General features: G+C 44.1%; 1 protein-coding gene across 2 annotated transcripts in view; it reads right to left on the bottom strand.

Moving 5' to 3' along the window:
* KCNB2 (potassium voltage-gated channel subfamily B member 2) overlaps nt 1-19,515 on the bottom strand; it is a 208,313-nt gene extending 188,798 nt beyond the window's left edge. Inside the window, exon 1 of one of the 2 annotated variants that reach the window (XM_075085237.1) lies at nt 19,085-19,515. The gene's annotated coding sequence lies outside the window, so the exon portion shown is untranslated. Of the gene's footprint in view, nt 1-3,302; nt 3,660-19,084 lie in introns of those variants that run through there. The other variant, XM_075085236.1, reaches the window with a different exon arrangement.
* Between the last annotated feature and the right edge of the window lie 4,758 nt (nt 19,516-24,273).

Raw genomic sequence — 24,273 nt, 5'->3', positions numbered from 1 at the left:
AGTCTCCATTGTCCTTGTGAAGTCTCAAAACATAAATAAATCACAGTCTCTTTTCCCACCTGAGTTTTACTCTTTGATACATTATATCCTCCTTGTCCTAAGAAATTCAACAAGTTTATAATCATTTGTAAACATGCTCTCCGAGTCTCTGCATCCAACAAAATGTTATCTACATATTGCAGTATTGTTTCCTCTGGGTTTTCCTTCTTCCATAATTCCAGCTCCTTTCCCAGCTGGTTGCCAAATATTGTAGTACTATTCTTAAACCCTTGAGGCAGCACCGTCCGGGTAAGTTGTGTTTTGTGGCCAGTGATGGGGCTTTCGCATTCAAAGGCAAATATTGGCTGGCTATCTTTGTCTAGAGGTATGCAGAAGAAGGCATCCCTGAGATCAAGCACAGTAAACCACTTATGCTTTTCCTTCAAGGTTGTCAGCAAGGTATATGGATTAGCCACTACTGGGTGAATATCTTGAACAATTTGATTCACGGCTCTTAAGTCGTAAACCAATCTATATTCCTTGCATTGTGTTTTTTTACTGGCAATATCCGAGTGTTATATTTTGACTCACACTCCATCAATAATCCATAATCCAAAAATTGCATTATTAATCCTTCCAACACCTTCCTAGCCTCCCACTTGATAGGGTACAGTTTTTGCCCTACCGACTTTGTTCCAGATTTTAAGATGACTTTTACTGGTTCTGCCAATTTAGACTGACCTGGGATTCCATCAGCCCATACCAAGTGTGTTACTGCATCCTCTACTTCTGCAGGAATTTCTTCCTCTGGTCTTTGTGTGTTCTGCAACATAAAAATTCTTGCTTCCACAGCTTTTGATTCAGGTATTAATAATTGCACTTCCCCATTCTTAAAAGTTATCTGCACATCTAATTTGCTCAATAAATCTCTTCCCATCATGGGCACTGAGCATTAAGGCATATATAAAAAGTGGTGAGTTACCCATTGTTTACCTAATTTAAATTTTAAGGGCTGTAAAAAGGGCTGGTTTTCTCATTTTCCTGTAGCACCAGCAACACTTACAGTTTCATGGCTGAAATTTCCCTTACATGTATTAAGTATGAAATAAGTGGCTCCCATATCAACTAAGAATTCCACCTCCTCATCCTCCAGCTTTAATGTAACCAGGGGTTCAGCTGGGGATGATTCCCATAGTCCCCTTCATCATACAATGTCATTAGCGTGATGGTTTGTAGGGCTGCATCCAGGTTCCCAGTTTGAGGACTTCCCTTTTTCCAATGTCCCCTTTATTTACAGATTGCACACTGATCTTCTGCAAGATGGGGTTGCACAAAAGGAGGCGGTCTTCCCATTCCCCTGAATGCTCCTCCAGGAGCCCCTGTTAAAGCAGCAATCAGCCTCCCCTCTCTCAGGTTTTCCCTTCGAGTCTGTCATGCCTCTTTTTCTTTCTCCCTATTACTAAAAACCATCCATGCTACCTATAACATCTTTCCCAAATCGCTTGAGTTTGCGCCCTCCAATTTTGGAGTTTCTTTCTTGTATCTGGGGTCAATTGCCCCATAAAGATAGAAGACAATTGAACAACCTCTTTTGTTTTTTCTGGATGCAGATTAGTATATTTCTTGGTAGTGACTTTTAACTGCTCCATGAAGGCAGATGGGGATTCATCTGGTTCTTGCTTAATCTCATAAAATTTGGACCTGTTGATTGCTTTTGGCATAGCGTGCCTTATGCCAAATAGTATCCATCTCTGATATCTGGCTAAAAGCCCCTAGGGTCCCAGTTGGTTGGGATCCCACCCTGTATTGGCAGCAGGAAAATTCTGATCTGTTGTCCCCTGCAAATCCCCATTAGCATGTGCCCCTTCTACCTGTTTTTGGGCAGCACTTAACACCGTCTTCTTCTCAGTATCATCTAACAATCTATCTAATATTACTTGTAAATCATTCCAATCAGGATCTTGTGTCCTGATTATGGTTTCAAACACCTTAGTCACCCTTTCTGGCTCTTCCCTATAAACACCTGCCATTTCCTTCCAGGATCTTAAGTCCATTATCACAAACAGCACTTTAACAGTGTCTTGCCCATTATTTCCAACTGCTTGCCGAAGAGGAGCTTGCAAAACCTCCCCCGCTTCCCCTTGTCGTCCCCTTGTCCTTCCCGCCATCGGACTAAATCCTTCTGCCCCACTAAATCATCTTCCCTGATCATAGCAATTCTCCCCTGATCCTGCCATGCCACCAGCCTCACCAGCTCACCTTCAACCGCTTTCTCTTGTCCTGCTTACACTACTAGCATGATCATCATCGTCGTCAGGACCCTCCCCCAGCCTTTGCCAGGCTGCAACCATCAGTTCCGAATCCAATTCCTCCTCCCATCCACATTTCAAACACCTCTTCCCAATACTACAAGCGGAGCAACATAATTTTAAATTCCTTCCCCTCCTCTCTTTTTCCAAAGTCATGACCAGGGTCCTGCATAACTATTCTATATTCCTTTTTGCCACTCCGTATGGTTTCCCAGGGTAAAAAATAAATCCACATACAGTACTTCATTCCATTTTCCTTCTCTTCTACAAAACAACATAAACAGCAATACAGCATTATATTTCAGAGTTCAATTCATAGGCCATTTCCCTTGATTTTCCAAAGCATACATTGGCCACCAATGATTACAATATTTGATTGACTGCTTCCTTGTGAGGGAGCCACCCCCCACATCCCTCCGATGTTTCAAAGGTGATTTTTTTTTTTTAAACGATGACTTCCCAGTTCGCATATCACAACAGAACAACCCCCTTGATCGATCGACCAACACAAAACACTCAAATCACACACACCACACAATCACACACAGCCCCACCCATATGGCTGGCACTAGGTGCAAACAAGCCTTCCCTTACCCTTACGGCTGGCACTCGGGGTGTCCCGTAATAGCACGCAAACAAGCCTTCCCATACCCTTCCCACGCAGGCAGACCTTTCACTGCTACATGAGGCACTCATTCCAGCAAGCACTTAATTCCTATACCCTGCCGGGACTCAAACCCAGACCCTTTTTCACCAAGACATTTTGGGGACTCAAACCCATTATACCACTATCAGTGTGACCCTAACCCACCCCTTCTATCGAAGGTTTAATTCTGCCAATCCAAATACCAAATTCCAAATGCAGGTGTCCTACGGACTTTTGTCCGATAGGATCAAATCCTTCCCTTAGGTACTTTTATAGCCCAACCCCGCAAGGCTTTTGCCACGCCTTACAGGCAGGCAACCTTTACCTTTAATATTCCTTTAGATCCTTTAAGAAAAGAATGCCTTTACCTTCTCAGGGGCCTTGCTTAGAGCTCTTTGGTCCGGGGATTGGAGGCTCTCCCCGAGAATCCCTCGGTGACAGCTGGAGGTCCTGCGATCCCACGGATCGTCAAGGTTCAGGAGCAGAGTCCCATCTGGGGTGCCAAAACTGTCACCGAAATTGGGAATAAAACTCCTTTACACCAATGCAGTATTAAGAAGCTGGCATTCTTTATTACGGCGCCGGAAGAACGGGCGATCGTTCCACCCAACATGCATGCCACAAGTCACAACAGACAAAGTTTATATCACTCAGTTATATACATATGCATTAGATTTCCTGGAATAGTTATACACATTTGTTCACAGTGTGTTGCAAGATGTAGCGGTTTCAACTGGTGTTCTGACTCTTATCTAGGTGCAGATGTCCCTAGTTGCTTTTATCTTGGTCTCAGCTGGTGTCTGCTGCTAGGTTGTTTGCACCCCTCCAGGATGTGCCGATCACACTTGTGAAAATTATGTCCTTGAGTGCATTCTTTCATGAGGCCCGTTACAAAAAAAGTACCCGGAAAAATCAAAGAATTATTTCAGTGTGTCACCTGACATGCTAACGACAGGGTTGACTATGTTGCTAGTATAAAATTAAAATTACTAGACCTCATTATATCTAAACTTTAAAAGTTCCTCCACCAACAGATAATGCAATATTAAGGCTCAGGCATGCATGATACAGGTATTAACAGACCTCCATGTCCAAAAACATCAGGGAAAAGGAAAATCACCCATCAGAGTAATGTTTACATTTACAGACTTTTTTCTTGTGTTGTTGAGCTCATAGCACACTATCTTGCTAACCCCCATACTGGCAATACTCCAAACCACCACCATGTTAGCAGTTTTGCTGTCAGGCTGAACCTACTTCAAAAACACAAGGGCCAAAATACCCTGCCTTTTCCTATCCTGCCTCCAGCACCGCACTGTAAGGCTCCCTCCTGATCTCCCAGTGCAACCCAGAGCACCTCTGTGCCCATTTACGTAAGGGTTTAAGCCTGTAACATTTACATTCATTCATGTAAAAGGTAAGCTGATAACTTCACTTGCAAAGACAAATGTCATATCGAAATCAAAGCCCTGACATCAGTAGGTTTACATAACATATATCCCTTTCTGTTGTGTTTGTTTTGTGTTTTGCTTTTCTTCTTTTTCACCTTAGGCTGATTCTTTTTTCTGTTCTTCCCCCCTCCCCATCGCCTTAGATGCAAAGGGATGATGGGGGGAACTTCTGAGAAGTGGGAGGCTCAGGTCGTTGCAAGGTCTCTTCACTTAAGCATCTCCCAGTGGTTTGTGACGCACTTATCAATCTTCCGACATAAGAGACAACCACATAAACACTAAGCAGTTATGAGACGGTATTTCTCCACAGAAGAAATATTTACAACCTTTTTTAAAAAATTCCTTTTAGACTTCAATGCACAATGATGTTTCTCCTTTAAAGGATGCCTTGCAAATCAAAACACAGGAATTTAAGAAACTCATAGAGACATTCTGTCATTCTCCATGAAATCAGTCAGGTCTTCAGGCAATTTCTAGAAAGGTTCACTTATTTATTCACTATTGAATCTCATAGATTTCTTCTTTTTTTTATTAATGTGTTCCCTAATATTAGCAAAACCAAGTAAAATACAGTAGAAATTAAGCAGCTGATAGGATTAATCTTAGGTTAACCATTCCCTTATTTGCTTTTCTGATTGTAAAACTAAAGATATGCAAGACTATGCATTGGTTTAGTTTTTATGCAGTGTAGTTACTACACAGATTTGTTAAACAATGCAAAATTATAGTGTCGCCAAGACGGGTCTAAAGCTGATAAAACATTTTCTGATTTGTCAGTGTAATTATTGGTTGCATCTTCCTACTTGAGGAAACGTGACTTTTCTAAAAAGCTTTAAAAATCCTGGTTAACTGTGGTCATACTGAAGTCAGCAGTGAAACATTAAGTTTAGTGTTTAGAAGACTGGATCCAAGTTGCTTTGTACGTACGTATGTACCAAGGGATGAACCAGCATTCACAACATGTAGCACTCTGAAAAGATCAAAAATAAAAAACTGGAATCTTGAAATGTGAGGGCTATTTTTGCCTTTTTCCAAAGCTCCTTTCTTTGAAATGTATACAAGCAGTGGACTATAAAACTTCAAAAAAGAAAAAAAAATTTTTAGTTTGCTTCCTAAGTGTCTCTCTTCATACCTTCTTTTGTTTTCTGCTGATAATTTTTTTAAAGTTCTTCCTGCACAGCTTTTCCCCAAGCCTGGACTACAGGGACTGTATTTAAACATACCTTTAACAAAAACATAATCAATAGCTTCTACTTTAACTACATAACATTTTTAACTTTATAATCCACATTATATATTTCACACAGAACCACCAGATCTTTCATTACAACAATGATGTAAGTGATGTTACCTCTACAATTCACTAAATAACCTTTCTGGATTTTAGCTACTGCAACTAACTCTTCAGACACTGCAGTTTTTGTCCTGAGAAGGCTTAAAGCATTTTTCAGTTTAGTTCATTGCCCTAACCTTTTGTCTGTGTGCAACTCCACCACGCACTTTTTTCCACCACGGACTAGTGAGAAATGCAGCTACCCCTCGGCAGGCAGGCAAAGCCAGCCTGCTGCTCACCAGCACTGCTTAGCAGTCAGTAGAGAAAGACACAAATTCAAACCACAGATCACAGAATCAGCGGTTGGAAGGGACCTCAGTGATCATCTAGTCCAACCTTTCTAGGAAGAGCACAGTCTAGACAACACGGCCCAGCACCCTGTCCAGATGACTCTTGAAGGTGTCCAATGTGGCCGAGTCAACCACTTCCCTGGGGAGATTATTCCAATGGTTGACTGTCCTCACTGTGAAGAATTTTCCTCTTGTGTCCAATTGGAATCTCCCCAAGAGCAACTTGTGTCCATTCCCCCTTGTCCTCTCCACGTGACTCCTTGTAAAGAGGGAGTCGCCATCTTCTTCGTAGCTGCCCCTGAAGTACTGGTACACAGTGATGAGATCCCCTCTGAGCCTCCTTTTCTCAAGGCTGAACAAACTCAGTTCTCCCAGCCTATCCTCATATGGCAGGCTTCCCAGTCCTTTGATCATCTTGGTGGCCCTTCTCTGGACCCCTTCCAGCCTGTCCACATCCTTTTTGTGTAGCGGGGACCAGAACTGTACACAGTACTCCAGGTGTGGCCTGACAAGCGCTGAGTAGAGTGGGATAATGACTTCTTTCTCTCTGCTGGCGATGCCCTTTTTGATGCAACCCAGCATCCTGTTGGCCTTTTTGGCCACAGCAGATATATAAGAGCAACTCCAGACAGAAGTGACTTTCTTTCCTTGCAATAATAAAATGACTTAATAGGAAAATACCTATAATATTGAATAAAACTCTTCTAAACCAAAGCCAATTCTTTGAATTAAATAAAAGTTAAGACTGCAAAGACTACTACTCAAAAAGCTAGGGAAAGCCAGAACAAAGTTTAAGTGTCTTCCCCCACCCCAATCCCTCTGCATTAAGTGAATGGGTAATTATTTGCCATTTCTTTTCATCCTTCTCATTCAGTATTTGGCCTCTGATGTTATTTAGCATAGCCTACCGCAAACCCAACACCACATGCAAAGGGATGAGTTTCCCTCAAGAAGCTCTCACTATCCTACCTGAGCGTTTCCAGGATATCCCAGAGTTTCCCTTCTCAACATCACTAGGAGGCCATTATTACCGTTGCTTTATCATGAAGAAATGAGGGTCATAGATGTCTGAAGTAACCAATAATTTTGGCTGCTCAAACTGAGATAGCTGCTTTTTTTCAGAGTCATTAGCATTTTTATCACATTTGATGGGCATGCCTACGTGAGCAGATTAAACCCTCAGGCAGAGGAACTCAGTTGCTGTGCTGTTGCATCGCCAGAGCATCGCCTGGCACAATAATTAGGACTCTCCCAAATAATTTGCAGGGATGGCTGGTGAGTCAGCATGCTTCAAGGTCTGCTCCTAGTAAGCGGTTTGTCCGCATCCATCTGCTTTGGAGCCTAGGTGAGTTTAACCGCATGCACAGAGGTCACCATGCCAGCTGGCCTGAGCAGCATTGGCCCCTTCCATGGTCCAAGACTGCAGTGCCCTGAGTAGTTGTGGGGTCTCCTTCCCTGGAGGCATTCAAAACCTGTCTGGGCACGGTCCTGTGCCCCCTGCTCTAGGTGTGCCTGCTCAAGCAAGGGGGTTGGACAAGATAAACTCTAGAGGTCCCTTCCAACCCCTACCATTCTATGATTCTGTGATATTCTGTGAAAGGTCTGGATCAAAATGAGACATTCTGAATTTTTTTCAGGTCTGGAAAATCTAGAGATCAATGCTTATTCTTTTTTCCAGGCAACAACGGTCACTGAAATCCAGAAAAATCTGGGGACATAATTGTTGCATTGACTAGTTTCGCTATTAAAAATGGCTTATTAAAGTGTGACAAAAATCAGATCTACAGTCTGTATATAATGCAGGAACAGGCTCCCGTGGGAAGTGGTCACAACACCAAACCTGTTAGAGCTCATGGAGTGTCTGGACGATGCTCTTAGTCATATGGCTTAGTTTTAGGTGGTCTTGTGAGGAGCAGGGAGTTGGACTTGATGATCCTTATGGGTCCATTCCAACTTGAGATATGCTATGATTCTATGATTCTAAAAAGCCCTAGAAAACCTGTGTGCATCTCAGTGTCTAACTCTTAGAGCCTATATCCTGGGATACAGAAAGTTAGTCAAGAAAAGATAGAGCAAGTTAGTTGTGACAAACTAATGCATTTCTACTGAGCAAAAAAATTTTTAGAACCTTATATGCCGGCTTATTTTATTGTATGATTCTGCTTTTTCCAACTTCTGCTTTGCCATAATGTCTCTGCTACCACATCTCAGCTATCAAATGTCTGTCCTTTGTTTCAAAATATGAAGACCTGCAGTTTCTTAATGGTGAATTGTGGGATCTTTATTAACAGCATTTTCCCTTAACTTCAGTTTTTTAAAAAATGGCTGAGATGATAGCTAAAACCCTGAAGAAAAACATTCTGCTCAAATGAGGTGCTCAGTATTTCCATTTCCCACCTTTACAGAAGTCACACCTCATACAGCTAAGGATTGGCAAGCTGAAGGCAGGAAATGTCAGGAAACATGTCAAAGGATTCCTGAGCATTGCGTGTGTGTCTCAGATTCATATCCATATGCAGGAACATGTGCATGCATGCACGGGAGAGAAGTAGCTGAGCTTTGATTGTCCAAACTACTTGGAATAGCTGTGTTGGCACTTGGGTTCAAGTCCTCAAAGACAAGTGGCTGAAACCACTTGAAGCGATGTGGCCTGAAGGGGCAAAGATGGAGCCTGAGCCTGTCACCTGTGTTGACAGAGCTCCCCTGCGAGCAATAGCTGGTTCATACCAGACCACGACCATGGTCAGACTGTAAGGGAGCTGGGTCCTTCCATGAGCTAAGACCAAATTGCAGCTGTAGCCTTGACAGCTCTGCTTACAGCTATGGATGGGTTGGGCTATGGAAAAGAAGATTTTGCTTTGAGAATAAATCCTGCAAAACCAGTTCTTAGGGAATTAGGATGGCTAACTGGTCTAAAACGATGATTATTTCTATTTCATAACAGACCTCACATATGATTTATTTCTGGTATGTGAAAAATTAAACGTTGCCTGCACGAAGTCTCAGAGATCTGCAGGAAACACTCAAAAAAGATGGGACTTTTATAGACGAACTTTTCAAATCAAGTAAATCAGTGTGTCTGCTAACTCCTTGTTCTCACCATCTAGAGCACAGAAGTGTCTTTTAGATGGATGAGCTGAACTTCACTAAACAGCAGCAGACTCAGAGGCTTTATATATTCCCTAAGAGCCTTGGATAAGAAAAGCCAGACAGAAATAGGTAAGGAGACAGAATACAAAAAAAGAGGGAGAGTATAACTGATAAAACATTTGTAAAATCTTGCAGTCACACAAGTCTGGTAGTTTCGGCCTATTTGAGTTTTCTAACTACCCCAGTAGCACTTGCAATTACTTACTGGTGCTTGTACTCAAGGTAAAGTCTTGTGGGTGGGCCCCAGACTCCACTTCAGGTAATGTGGACAACTTCACACCAGAAGGCTGAATGCTCTTGACATCATTCAGTGTAATTTTACCTCAAGACTCGTATGGAATTCAGGACTCAAGTGGCCTTTTCAAGCAGGACCTCACCGCAACTCTGGAGCTGAGAGCTGGGTTTGAGCACCCTCTCAGACTGCACTGAGGTCTCAAGAGAGCAATGAACATGGCTTCACAGTCCATCCCAGCACTGAATCAAGATCACCACCAGCCTTTATTTCAGACCAGCTCTGGGTCTCTGTCTTTCCTTATTAGCAGTGCTCTGCTGTTGGTGCTTGTGACAGGCATGGTTATATGATCCTTACAAAACAATCCTGATGCATGCTTGCTCAGTTTACAAAAACAGTTGCATTTCCACTGCAGCCCAGGTTGAAGCATCTCTTGTTTAGGATGTAATTGTCTGTGGTATCTGCACTTTACTATTTATGTTTACAACTGGTTGCTAAGGACTGAGTTACTGCTTTCGCCAAAGATACTGTCTTTCACTGCATATTTATCCTTCCCTGGAAATTTCAGAGGGAGTGAGCTGTCACAGAGAAGTACAAGGCCGAATGGCAGATCATTTTCTTTAATTTCAAACAACCAGATATTACAGAAATGTGATTATGTAAGATCCTCATTTCAGGGCTAAATCAGACTACATATTTATATCCCAACTACCACTCTGGATCCACAGTTTTCATTGCTACTTCCATACAACTCTTTGCGAATGTACAGATATTATATAGACAGGATACCCTAATAATAGTGAATACATTAATATTATTAACTTAGAGCTTTAAATTGCAATTTATTCATCCACTACTTGATTTTTTTTCTAATTGCATTGCAGTGCATTAAGATGACGGAGGAGATTGTCAGCACGTCATTTGTTCTTTGAGGAGGCACTGTCGTAACCAGTTGTCCTAAACCAATTAGTTTTAGGGCTTTTCTAAACATGTTATCTTCTATAACTTCAATCATCCACTGCTCCCTACCAATAATGTTGCTGCCAACTAGCTGAAAGTGCTGAAGAACTCCACAGATGTCTTTTTGTTCTCCTGAACAAAACCTTGCACGGTGTAGTACTGAATAATGATTCTAGGTTTCTAGGCAGGGAAATATTACACAATATGTAATATTGTACTATATACATAGAGGATGATGTCTGAAGCGACAAAGCACATTGAGAAGGGTCAGATTTTTTTACCCTTCTTTGAATAAAATGGCATCCAAAACTCTGGCTGTGGCACTTTTTCCAGAAATCTAGTATAACATTTGAATTTCCTAACAGACGATAACCATACAACCCCATCATCTGAGATCTACAATTAAGGAAAGCATGGTCATATTCTTAAGTGACTTATTTGGAAATGTGTGGTGGGCTGACCTTGGCTGGACGCCAGGTGCCACCAAGCTGCTGTATCACTCCCCTCCTCAGCAGGACAGACGGGGAGAAAATAGGATAGGAAAAAACCCTCAAGGGTCAAGATAAAGTGAGTTTAATGAAAGCAAAAGCAAAGGCCGTGTGTAGAAGCAAAAGGAAAATGAAGATTTTATTCTCTGCTTCCGATCAGCAGATGATGTCCAGCCATGTCTTGGGAAGCAGGGCTTCAGTACACATAGTGGTTGCTCCAGAAGACAAATGTCATAAATAATGAATGCCTCCTGTTTTTCCTCCTTTCTCTTAGCTTTTATATACTGAGCATGATGTCATATGGTATGGAATATCGCTTTGGTCAGTTCGGGTCTGCTGTCCTGGCTGTGCCCCTCCCAAGATCTTGCCCACTCCCACTCTACTGGTGAGGGGGTGAAATGTTGGGGAGACAGCCTTGATGCTGTCACAGCACTGCTCAGCAGTAGCCAAAACACTGATGTGTAACCAACTCCTTTCTAGCTACCAATACAAAGCACCGCACTATGAGGACTCCTATGGGGAAAATTAACTCTGTCTCAGCCAGACCCAATACAAAATGAAAAAAATGGGGTTCAATTTCTGCCTCTGTCAAAAATTTCTTTTTGAACCCTTTCTAACTGGACTGTTTGCTGATTCAGTCAAGGAAAATGGCAGGACTAGACCTACCTAGATAACAGATAGGAAGAGACATGGCCAAGTTTTCAGTTAGAGATGGGCAGATTTACTTCAGAGATGCTTGTGTCAACCCAATGACTCTAGTCAGCAGGAGTACAGCCTACATTCCTATCTCTCGTGCTTCACAGAAGCACTGAAGCTGGAAGGAATGAATCAAGGCCTTGATTTTTTGGTGACTCAATTCTGACAAGCGCCTTTGTACACAGCTGGAAATGTCCCCAAGGTCATAGCATCAGCAAGTCTTCATAAAACACTTTTATCATTAAAAATTAAGACAAATTTTAGCCTAGGTTTGAATCTGGAAAATTCAGCCCTTCAATATTTTGATGTCTTAAACTATGGAATGCCTAAAAAAAAAAAAACAACCAACCCATCCTGCTACTATACATTGTCGCATGGGGCCTACAAAGACCTGTCATCTTATTTTGCCCATGTAAGAGAAGCCGTCATCCAGAAAGCAGAAAACTTTCATTCCCAGCCTTGTCTAAAGTATTTTGGTTCCACGTCCTGCACAAAGGTACGTACAGCTGGTTTGGGGATCGGGTAAGGGAGCGTTGTTCTTGGGAACTCCAGTTTAACACTGTAGAGAAGCTACACTGCATTTTCATACTGATTTTTAGTCCTACCACAGGTGGAGACAGTGTAAGTTTTGGAAAACAGAATGTCAAGCCTAAAGGGAGCTGATACCAGGAGTATTGATATTTTTGATGCTCAAATTGACCTGACAATAGAAAAAGGTCAGGACTCACTATCATGCACAACCCCAGGCTACTGTTGCTGTAATTCTGAAATCAAGACAGGCTAAACGGAAAATTTTTATAAAACTTCCACTATAAATTAATTTACCTCTACGAAGCCAAAATGTATTTTTAAAAGCCACAGGATACTCTTAAAAATGTGCTTCATCAGAGCCATTAGTTCAGGGTTGCTAATATTAAACATGCAAGACCCAAGTTCAAAGAAGTGTGTGGGAACCTCTAAGGCAGGATCAACACGATACTTCATGGTCAGAAAGAAGATACTCTGAACTCTCATCCAGGCCCAGTGCATAGTCAGGATCAAAAGGGACACAACTCAGCCACATGATATTTTAAGCCTGGAAACCTCCTCCTATAAGAGGCACATAAAAGACAGTCCTTCAGAAGAACTGAACAAGGTCCACTCTTATCAAAGTACACCTTGAGGTGGTGGTAGCAACCCACTGATATAAGTGCCTGGTTATTAAACATTCACCCAGGGACCATGTTCATCCCCCAGGGACCCAAACCTGTGGTTTATATTTTGTAGGTTACTGCTGCTACTAGTAATAACAAGGATGGCTGCAGAGACGGAGACCACTCTCCCTGTTCCTCCTGAGCAAGAATGAGGCAGCCTGTGCTCAAAAGGCAACAGGCATGAGTCTGTAGCTGGAGGGGTATAAGCAATCCTTTTGCTGGGGGGAATAGTGGATTACAAGATGTGAAATATTTGTTTGCATTGGGTTAATCTAAGAAAGGCCTAACAGCTTGATTTCCTACTTATGGGTGAGTACCCTAACTACAAGGCTACTGAACAAAAGCCAAACATTTTTTTTTCTACAAGGTGATCTACAAATACGTCCTCATTTTCAGAGCAGCCAAACATTCTCATCCCTTCTTTAGTTCAAGAGGAGCAGAAGATACCAGCACTGCTAGCACTACTGCAAAACAGGGACTAAAGCAACTAACTAAAGCAATGGTAGCCAGGCTAGTCCTGAATATAAATACAAGCACAAGGCCTACAAAGTTAAGAAGTTTGCCCTATGTCAGCAATAACAAGAATGAAGAAAGCTTGAGTTGGAAATATTCTAGAAGGCAAGACCTTCTAGATGGCACTACTGTCAAGGTAGATCAGCTTTGTGTGCTATTAACCACTGGATAAGCACATACAGTAGTGTCATTCATAGCTTTGCGATTTCAAGCCTAATTAGTCCAGATCACTGTTTTGAGTCTGCTTAAATACATTAGCGGGTTTCTTCTAGCTGCTGCAGCCTGCCAACACTTTCTGCTCAAACTGTCCCTGGATCTCTCTGATATATTCAAATTTACATGAAACGTATGGCCATAAATTGTAGCAGGATTATTCAGGCATCTGAGAGTATGTCCAGCTGAGATGAGGTCATCAACCTTGTAGGGAAACCAAAACCTCATACTTTAAGAGAGCAAAAGACACAACTGAAAGCTCTGTAGAAAGCAGCATTATGGCCTCATTTTGAGAAGTTGAGTTTGGTTTTAACTTTTAACTCTATATATTTAAAATATAGCTACTTTCCTAAAACTTAACTATTGATGAGGTACTGTAAAAAACTATTTTATGAACTGTCTCGAGATGTCTTATTAATGCTCTGAGCCAAATTTATTCTCTATTTGGACTGTACCACCATAATTGATTTCTATTTCTTAACTTGTTAGGCAATCTGGGGGAGAATCTCATCTCCAGTGCCATCAAAGATTATATTTGAGAGTTTTGTTCAGTTAATTATGAGCACAGCTTTGCATTTGTTTCCTCATTACATGGTTTTACCTAAAGAGTTAATGTTTATTTCCTAACAAGCTGATACCCGAATATCACAGAATCACAGAATGGTAGGGGTTGGAAGGGACCTCTAGAGTTCATCTTGTCCAACCCTCCTGCTTGAGCAGGCACACCCAGAGCAGGGGGCACAGGACCGTGCCCAGGCGGCTTTTGAATGTCTCCAGGGAAGGAGACCCCACAACCTCTCTGGGCAGCCTGTTCCACTGCTCTGTCACCCTCACAGGAAAGAAGATTTTTCTCATGTTTAGGTGGAACTTGCTGTGTTCCAGTTTGTGCCCATTGCTCCTTGGCCTGTTGTTGGGCACCAATGAAAAGAGTCTGGCCCCATCCTCTTGACACCCACCCTTCAGATATCTTATAAATATTGATAAGATCCCTCCTCAGTCTTCTCCAGGTTGAACAAACCCAAGACTCTCAGCCTTTCCTTATAAAGGAGATGCTCCAGCCTCCTGATCATCTTGGTAGCTCTCTGCTGGACTTGCTCAAACAGTTCCACACCCTTCTTAAACTTGGGGGTCCAGAACTGGACACAGTACTCCAAATGTGGTCTCACTAGGGCAGAGTAGAGGGGGAGGATAACCTCCCTCAACCTGCTGGCCACACTCCTTTTGATGCAGCCCAGGATACCGTTGGCCTTCTTGGCCACAAGGGCACATTGCTGGCTCAGGATGGCAGCATGAAGGATACCCTGCAACAGCAAGGATGACTTCCCAGGGAGAAGCACAGACCAACGTAGAGGCTTCTCCTGTATCATGTGCCAGTGCTGTGACAACAGAGCTGCTCAACACCTCCATCTGGGCTCGGCCAGTATCTGCCCTCACACAATTTCACAGTGTACCGCGGTCCCCATCATGGTATTATGAGAGGTAAATTGGTAGATTGCCATTGTTCCTTGTAAAGACTACAGTTGCTGCTTATCACAGCCTACTCCTAAATACTCAGAGCTGCATTATGCCAGCATGACATATATTATTTATTAGCTAATAGATTGTTGGTTCTGATTCTCTTGCTGCTGCCAGCAGTGATGCTACTGACTAGTCTTTATAGTCATCTGGAGGAGAAATAGAGCCGTATAGAAGTCAGACATCTAAGTCACAGCTGATCTGCCATTACAGCTAAATATAGATTTCCTGCACTAGAAACAAATAAATTAAAAACCCCACAGATTTTAGTGGCCTAAGACTTTTCCATTACTGTTTCCATGTTGTTCATGCAGTCAACACAATCCATGAACAAGTACCTTCAAAATAATATTCATTATTTACTGGTTATGCAGTTAACAACATCATACTTTCCATCCTGGCAAAAAAAGTAACTCCTCAGTTTAAAAACTCCTCAGTTTACTCCAGCCCTCCAGCCGTGGAAGAAAGCAATGTATGGCACAGTAAACAAGTGAAACTTCAGGAGGATGCCAATGTGCAACTTCGTTTCTGCATGTTCTGTAATGAGCACCAGGAAGGACAAAAAGCAGAATAGCCTTTGCAGTCCTTCCAGCGTTAATGGAGAACACAGGCAGTTTTAAGCTTAATAGATTTTAAATATCTTGACTGATGCAGATTATATCTAAGGCTTTTATCGTATTTAGTGATCTGGGAAGCTGTACTGGGGCTGTCTTTATACCTATAGCTACCCAAGATAAGAAACTTCCAAGTTCTGATTGATAAAAAATTGAATTATTCAGCTTCTCTGATCACTTTTTATATTTAATCATAAGATTTAATATACGTGTATTTCACTTAGATTGAATTTGAGCATCATTAAGCAATCAATTTATTATAGGATGCCATATTATATCTGAAATTGCATAATACTCAAGAAAAAAATTCAAAATAATTACATTCTTTGCAAATTCTTTCCATATATGCAAACAATTATACATAAATAAATATGGGAAACTATGGGACTGCACAAAAAATGTACATTTACAATAGGAAAAAAATACAGTCTGTAACGTCCCAAGTGACTTTTCACAGTATCCCATAGAACACTGTTGTATATCCTAGAGATCTCTGTGATTAAAATTTGAAAAGTTTCTTTTGATTTACAAGTAAAATTATTGTTAGGAAGTAGACACTCACTTCCACCTGTTAAAATGCAAGTAAATACAACATGTCCCAAAGATTTGATATAAAATCCAAGAAATTAAATAGCTGGTGCCACTACCTCAGCAATAACCATAAGAGAAAGACGACAGTTACTTGTGAGAGATCAAAAATATTTTCTCTCAGGGTGCTCACATCCTGATAAGGGTAGAAACAGCACAACCCGACAAAGTAAACAACAGCCTGTTTTTATCATGCACCCAAGTTTATAATATTCAGATATCTATTAGGTAAAAAAAACCTTATTTCTAAAAATTAAAAAAATCTCCCATAGCAATACTATATAAAAAGCGAAAGTCCTTTCAGAGGCGACCATTATTTAACTCCAAGAGCTGTGAGCATACTGTTGCTGGGTCAGACGGTATTATGCAATAACATGATGAGTTAATAGAAATGACCCCTGAAAACATCCAAAAAATTCATTTTTAGCATGCATCCATGTCAACTCTGATGAAGCTGAAGTGGTTCACAACTTTAAGCACTTCCCTTTCTGGCTCCCAGCTTTCCCTCCTGGGCTCTGCCTGCCAGGAGCGGCAGGTCTGTACCCTGGAAGAGCAGATGCCTTCAGAGGGGTCTGCAGTGGGATCCCACTGCACCACAGTGCTCCCGGTCCCTGCCCCCTTCACCAGACACCTCATCTCCCATTCACTAAGACTCCTTTCCTCTAAACCATGCAGACTCGAGACCAGACAGCCCCTCCCCAACATGCTGTTTATATAAGAACAACACACGGAGTAAAACACTGACTGACACGTCCTCCAGCAGGTAGATTTAAATATAGTAGCGCCATGAAAAATGTTACCTGTGCATGTAGTGACATGAAGCTCAAAGAAGTCACATAAGATCAAGATTTTCTTCTAAAACTCACAGTAGCAAGATTTTTGGCAAAATCCCTAATGTTGGCAAGAAAGCTATCGCAAACCTCGACTCCTCGCCTTGCCTTGAATGGCAAGCCAGAATTTGCCAATTAACTTGCACTTAGAAAAAAAGGCTGAGTATGAATAAATAAATACATATGATATGGCATCGTTACGGCAACAGGACATTTTAAAATGCTGAAGCCAATGGAAATGCTCAGACTGAAGCATGCTGCTCCAAACAGCACTTCTCCCTCATCTCAAGCTGAAGATGTTTTTGTTTTTACTGGCTGCATATGTCTGAATGAGGCCAACCTGCTGAGCCCCAGTGACAGCGTCCAGCTGAGAAAGAAGCAGGCGAGAGCAATTTGAACGCTGTTGCGAGAGCTGCCTGCAAATGATGTGGAAGCATCATTTAAAAAAAAAAAAAAACCAAAAACCAAACCAAATAAACATAACAAGGCAGCTGCAAGTTCCAATAAGGCTGGGGGAGGAGGTGGGTTTATCAGTTGCTGTTTGAATGGAAAAGACAGCAGCGTTAAGAACCAGCAATGAACTTTTTTCAGGTACTGCACCTCATCTCTGTTAAAGATCTCCAGAGCTTCACTAGTACATCTCAGGTGAGCACAGAGCAAACAAATCTCACAGTGGCATGTATCCTGCTACCCTGGAAGTTTTTCGCAGAACTCCCTGGGAGGAGGACAGTGCCCCAGGCTTGGCAAGACATTTAGTTCCTCAGAGCTTCCCAGCCTCTAAGGCTCGGTGCTAGCTCTGCACTAACTGGGATACGACTCATCAGCTGAGCAAACTTGAACTCTTAGTGTTTTTAAAGCAAAACCTCACCAGACAGGCTTTTCCCACTCCCAAGCCTGTCCAGCCTCACTGCTATTCTTCCTCTTCTAAACCAATCTTGGCAGCTCTTCAGAGCTACAGGATGGGGTCACTGAAATCCTTCACTTAGGTGTCCTTTTAATAGCAAGGTCTTGATGACTGTGTATTTGCTAAGGAACGTTGCCTCCACCTGATGCTATCGACACTTCTCTTTTACACAAACATTTTAAAAGTGACAGTTTTGGCAGGGATGCTAGAGAAGGTCTCATCTGCAATGAATTAAAAAGTCCAAGAAGCTGCAAATATACTGCTTTTATATATCTTAATCATTATGTAACTTGAGTTGAATGAAGTCCAAGACCTACTATAAATATGGACAGCACATACACAGGGTATCAGCAAAGGTCTACCTTCACCTGGGCAGTGAAATTCTGATATAAGAAACACACTGAACGATTTGTAGAAACCATACAGCCAACATGCCCATTTATAAAGACACTTAGATTTTTAAATCTAGGGGAGAGACAGCATGCTACGTATCTACGGAAAGCATATATGCCAGTATATATTTTAGACCAGCACAATGCCACAGTTTTGTTTCTTTGACAGAGGGGATTTTTCAGTCCCTGGGTACACGGGGTAACTCAGATGACAGCTGTCTTCTGAGAACGCTGAGGTTTTCTATCATCAGGTTCCCACAAGCGCTATTAGAGCATCAGAAACAAACGACGAGCCTTTATCTTTAAAGCTCACCCACGGCAGGAGGTAGAATACTACGAAATATCATTTCCCCCCCCCCTCCCTTTAGCAGCTCTGAAGGAACAAAAATACAAGCCAGGGTTTCCAAAGCGCTCCAGCGTGAGGGCTGCGTTATTCTCCCTCAAACTGATCCAGGCAGCCGGGGAGAAAACCCTCTGTCCGTCCAGCCCGGCCGAGCACGCCTTCCCACACGCACCCCCCCGGAGGGGCGCTCCCCGCCGAGCGCGCCCGGGGCTCCCCGGGGCTCCCCGCCGACCGCCACGCTCCCCCCCGGCCCGGGCGCCCCGCAGCCCGCCGGGGGCCCCCGGCAGCCTTCGCCTCCCTTGCAACTCCCGGAGCGAGAGGCGTGGATGAGTCGGGCTCTAAATAAAAGCAAAAAAAAAAAAACCAAAAAACCCACAAAAAACCAAACCAACCAAATAAACCCAAACGGCAGCCCTCGGCGGCGGAGAGATGCCCGTCCGCTTACCTTGCTCGGCGGGCGCCCGGGGCACCGCCGGGGGCTGGAGGAGGGATTCCCCGGCGCTGGCAGGGGCTGCTCGGGCTTCCCCGGGCACTGCGCGGCCGCCAAAGCCACGGCGAGAGATTTGTTTTGGTCGCTCCTTCCCGGGGAGGGTTTTGCTCTACATTCCCGGCTCCACATCACCGCCCCCCCCGGCACGGAGAGGACCGGGGGTGGAAAAACCACGGCAAAGGCATCTCCCTCCTACCCCCGCGGAGATGAAGAAGCCGCCGAGGAAGCAGCGCGGCGAGCGGCTGGAGTGGCGGCCGGGTGGGGGTGGGGGGACACTGGGCGGGGGTGTGGGGGGGGGGATAAAATCCGAGCCCGCGCTGCCCTCGCCCCGCTGTAATCCCCGGCTGCCTGCGAGCTGCCGGCTGCCGGCGCGGCCGCCCGTGTCTGCGGCTGTGCGCGGCGGCGGCGGCGGCGGCGGCGGCGGCGGCGGGGCGGGGGGGCACGGCCGCTGCCGGCCGGGGCGCCCGGGGCGCCCCCCGCCACCCCCCGCGCCGCCCCCCGCCGCCCAGCTGCGCGCACACCCGCGCGCCCCCGCGCCCGCTCCGCGCTCCCCTGCACAGAGAGGGGGTGCGCGCACACGCACACACACACGCACCCCCCCGCATTAACACCAGGCGGGGGATGTACACAAACACGTACACAGCCCGCACCCCTGCCCGGGCAGGGGGTGCACACGCACACATGCACATACATGCAGACACGCACAGACGCTATAATCAACGCCACAGGCAGGGGATACACGCATGCACGCACGCAACCCACGCTAACACCCCCCACACACCCCGCCGCCCAGGCAGGGGATCCCCCCCTCAGACAAGGATGCGCCCACGTTAACACTCCCATAGAGGGAATGAGCACACCTCCTCACACCTCCCCACACACGTCCTTCCCAAACAGGGAATGTGCGCACTCACACGCACTCTTCCATATACTACACCCTCACACATACACCCCCTGTCCCCTGGTCAGTGGTACACCCACGCCACCATCCTTCCCCTCTTTCTGCCCCCTTCCCCAGCCCGGGCAGGGCACAGGCACACAACACGGGACACCCAGGTGTCCCTGGAGTCCGGCTGGCAAGCTGACATCCCAGGCCCAGCCTCGCCATTGGTGTGCCGGGGGCCTGCCGAGGGCCAAAGCCCACGGCAGAGGTGCAGCACCCAGGGAGTCAGGACCCCTCACAGGGTGGGGACTCACATGCTTCTGTCACCAGGTCTTGATGGGGCAGCAGGATCAAGACTTCTGCTACTCCTCCTGCCTCTTCCTCCCTCCCATGGGGTTTAATAGTTCTTCTTTATTGCTTTTTAATGGAAAGTCCTTTATCATTCCTGATAATGGGAGGAAGTCTCTCTTCATTCAGTGGTGCCCCTCTGTATTTTAGGTTTTGGATTAGAAAACTGTTCTCCTTTTCAAGCTCTCCTTTCTTTCTCGGATTTCATAACAGTGCCTCTGTAGCTTTGCCCTCTGCATTGTGTTGCTCAGGCTTCCTCTCATCCTATAGCTCTGAGATTCTGCCTTCAGTGTTGCACATTTTGCTGCCGGGATGAAGGCTTTCCAACACAACATTTATCAGCTTTGCTTTTTTTTTAATTCAAAGACCTCCTAATTCTTTTGAATGCCATCCAAGAAACAGATTGCCACCATGATTTCAATTACAACCAACTAAAAGTTAGGTAAATTTTGAATGTTCATTTTCTGTGTTAATTTCTCCCGTTTTATTTGCTTCCTCGCCTACCAGCTTGGGAACATATAGATGTGTGATTTAAAAAAAATGGGGGGGGGGGGGGGGTGTTGGACTAGATGACCTTTAAAGGTCCCTTCCAACCCAAACTATTCTATGATCTGCTCCCAGCCTACCTTCTAAAGGTTTCTGAATGGGTACCACAGTAGTGGAAGTCCTAAGTGGTGCTGATTTCAAGGTTAGTTTTCTATGGAAATAATGATTTATGTTGAATCCACCAGCCGAATGCACTTTGTCTGAAATCTGGACAGCTGTGACATAGGCATCTGTGCCTGTGACACTCAGCCCAGTCTACCCTTATGGTCAGTCAGGGAAATTCTCTTCCATATTTTATATGCAAGAAATGAAACTCCATAGCTCCTCTCCCTAACTAGTCTCTGACTGAAATATAGGTATCTGTGTATTCCATGCATTCCAAACCTTGTGTGTGCATGTGTCTATGTGTCTCGTTCCTCATTTTTGAACCCACTGATCAGTTTCAGCTGAATGTGAGAGCTGGGTAAAACCCTCAAAGACAATTAAATTCCTACAAGTTTAAGAAAAAGAAGGCAGTTGGGTGAAGATGCTCGTTTTGGGCCCAGAGCACAGCAAAGGTGGCATTAGGAGTTCATTTGTTGTTACATACCTCAAAATATGCGTGTATATGTCACATCAGTGAGAAAAGTTCAATTGGAGCTTGTGTCTTCTTCGCCGTTGCAGTTAGTAAAGCCCATGAGACAGAGCTGTAGGGAACCAGAGTTCATTTGGTCAGATGCTCATGAAATAATAGGTTCTCAGGAGCTGCAGTGCTCCTCTACTGCTTTTCATGATGCAGTGAGTGGTTTTGAAGGCTGTGTCTTGTGGAAGCAGACTATGTTTTTGTGATATTTTAATATTTGATTTTCAGTATTTTTGATAAGGGGAGACTCTCGTATTTCTCTTTCATACACACACCCAGACACTAATAGGACTTGCTTACTGGGAAAACTGACAGAAAGAGCAGTCAATAGACAAGTTCCTGCAGTTTTCCGGCTACGCCAGTACTCATACTGCGTAGACACTGCTCCAGAATAAGCAATTTGTCTGCTTTCAGAAAGGAGGAGTTGGTCCAGAATAAAAAGTTCTTTACTGAGATAGTGAGTCCACTGTAAAAAAAAAAACTTTATTCTGGGAAAGAATTTTCTCACAAAGAAGTATATTACCGTACCTAGGTACATGTTTACGTCACTGGATCTGCATTATTCAGTTTTCCTTCATAAACATAATGCTAACTGTTCTTGGCTCGCTCCTTTTCTAGCCTGAGGCTTCTCTGTTCATGAATGGTCATCTTCTGCTCTTACACCAGTGTGTTTGGAAATGGAAGGGAAGCCTTTGTGGTTCCTCTGTGTGGTTACCAGAAAAAAAGTGGAAAATGTATGGCCATGCTGATAACCAGTGTCTGGCAGACCATGTGGGAAAAATTTACTTCAGAGGAGTTTTGTTTCAGTTGGTCAGATAAGGGGAAGAAAGACATAGCTTGAATTAAAGAGAAATATCTTTCCCAGCAAGCATTCTGTTGCAGGATTTTTCTCCCTCGTTACAGTGATGTTCTTCAGATCATCTTTCATCAAAAACTAGCCTCGTAAACATGCTGGACCTCTTCCTTCTCACTTCATGCCCGGTTTGCATAGGCAAGCCCATGAGGTCTCTGTGAGGCAGCGCTTCCCAAACTCCTCCCTGGAGTGAGAGGAGAGGGTGGACAGAGGAAGGTGTGGATGGAGGAAGGTGGGCAGACATTTGGAAAGGTATAGTAAAATCTTGGTATGCAGCAGGAGGACCATTCAAAATCACAGTCAAACTGTTGCAAGAAATAATTGTCTTCTCCACTGCTGGCCATGTTAACCACACTAGGGAATTCATGTGACCCACACATTGGCTTCCTTTTGAAGAAAGGAGAGGGGATTTGTGTTTGTCAGGGCCCTGAAGGCACTACCAGGGCTGCTGGCTCTGCCCAGCTTCCCCTGGGGTGTCCCCCAAACCCTGCCTGTGGCCCAGGACTCCATTTCAGCTCAACCCAGGGCTGTCAGTCCCTGCCCCAGCAACACTAGAGGCACTCCCCTGCGGAGAAGGGAATGATCCTCTTGCAGGCTGGCTGCATGGCTATTCCTCACTTGTAGGAGCAGATATTACAATAAGTACCAGCAACTGGAGGGCCGCTGTCATCAGCACCAAAGTTGGCCTGTCTGTCTAAATAAATAGTTGAGTATTTTCCTGAGTGTAATCATCTTAGTTACTGCAATGCCAAAATGTAATGTCAGGTGGTCTGAAAATGTCTCCTTACTTCCCAGTGATGAGTCCAACAAATGGCAAGAAGAAGAAAGTTCTGTTCTAGAAGAACAAACCCCATCCCAGTGCCCTTTCTAACACCCAAGAGCGCCAGATAAAAACAAGTCAAACAAAGGCAGCTTCTTGGCCAAGTCGAATATTCTTTTTAAAATAAATCACATTGGAAATAGCATCTGGCAATAGCATAGCCCACCACAGTTCAGACCAAGTCTGGTCTGGATTAGGGACTTCCTGAATCATGGAATAGCTTCGCACGCTTCCTAACGAGTGGTTTGGGGTGGGCTTTTTTCCTCTTTTTCAGGCTTTGCTTTCCTTTTAGCAGATTTCTGCAACTCAGAAGACTACGGTTTTTATTCCTTTTGCCACGGATCAGGCTCCAACACACTTTCTCCAAGCCTTGGGTTCTAGAGGGGCTCCTGGAAGGGGCTTCAACTCTTGCATAGGATGCAGTAGGACAGCAATCTTACTAGTGTATAAGGGCCGCCTTGTAGACACATCTAGGAATGGTTGGTGCTGCACACAGGGGTAATAGTGGCAGCTTTTTCCTCTTGAGTGCAGTAAGTGGAAATTTACAGGGCTGGGTATCACAAAACCAGCAATGGAGCTGAGCAAGAGCATAGCCAGGAAGGACAGATCATGGGCAAGATGCCATTGTCAAATTAGCTACAATTTGGATGGGTTTTGTGGCAGGGAGGGGTTGCTGTTTGTAAAAATTGATTCATTGTTCCTTTCTTCTCTGGGTGGATTTTTTTTTTATTACAGACAAAGCTGCACAAGAAAATAGTAATTGCTGTCAGGGCTAAAATCCATTGTAGACACAACATAACACAAACAGAAACCAAACTTGAACTAAACAAAGACATATCAATATGATTACAGCTGAATCAAGGGTTATACAAACTGATTTATTTCAAATTTGGGCATCTCCTCAATATGTAGAAGTCTCATAGATAAGATTTACTGGCTGGCTTTTTTGTCAGGCAGTCAGAATGCCTGCTGAGTGGCTCCTGGAGCTCCAGCCTGCAACATTTGGATATAGGACTCTCCTAGGTGTAACGTAAAGCGGTGATGATTTCCACAAATTCAAGTCTTTTTTTTA

Source organism: Phalacrocorax aristotelis, chromosome 2 (genome assembly GCF_949628215.1).
Source record: "Phalacrocorax aristotelis chromosome 2, bGulAri2.1, whole genome shotgun sequence".
Classification (NCBI taxonomy): Eukaryota; Metazoa; Chordata; class Aves; order Suliformes; family Phalacrocoracidae; genus Phalacrocorax; species Phalacrocorax aristotelis.
The sequence above is the reverse complement of the archived record's forward strand: the minus strand, read 5'-3'. Positions and strand labels throughout refer to the sequence as shown.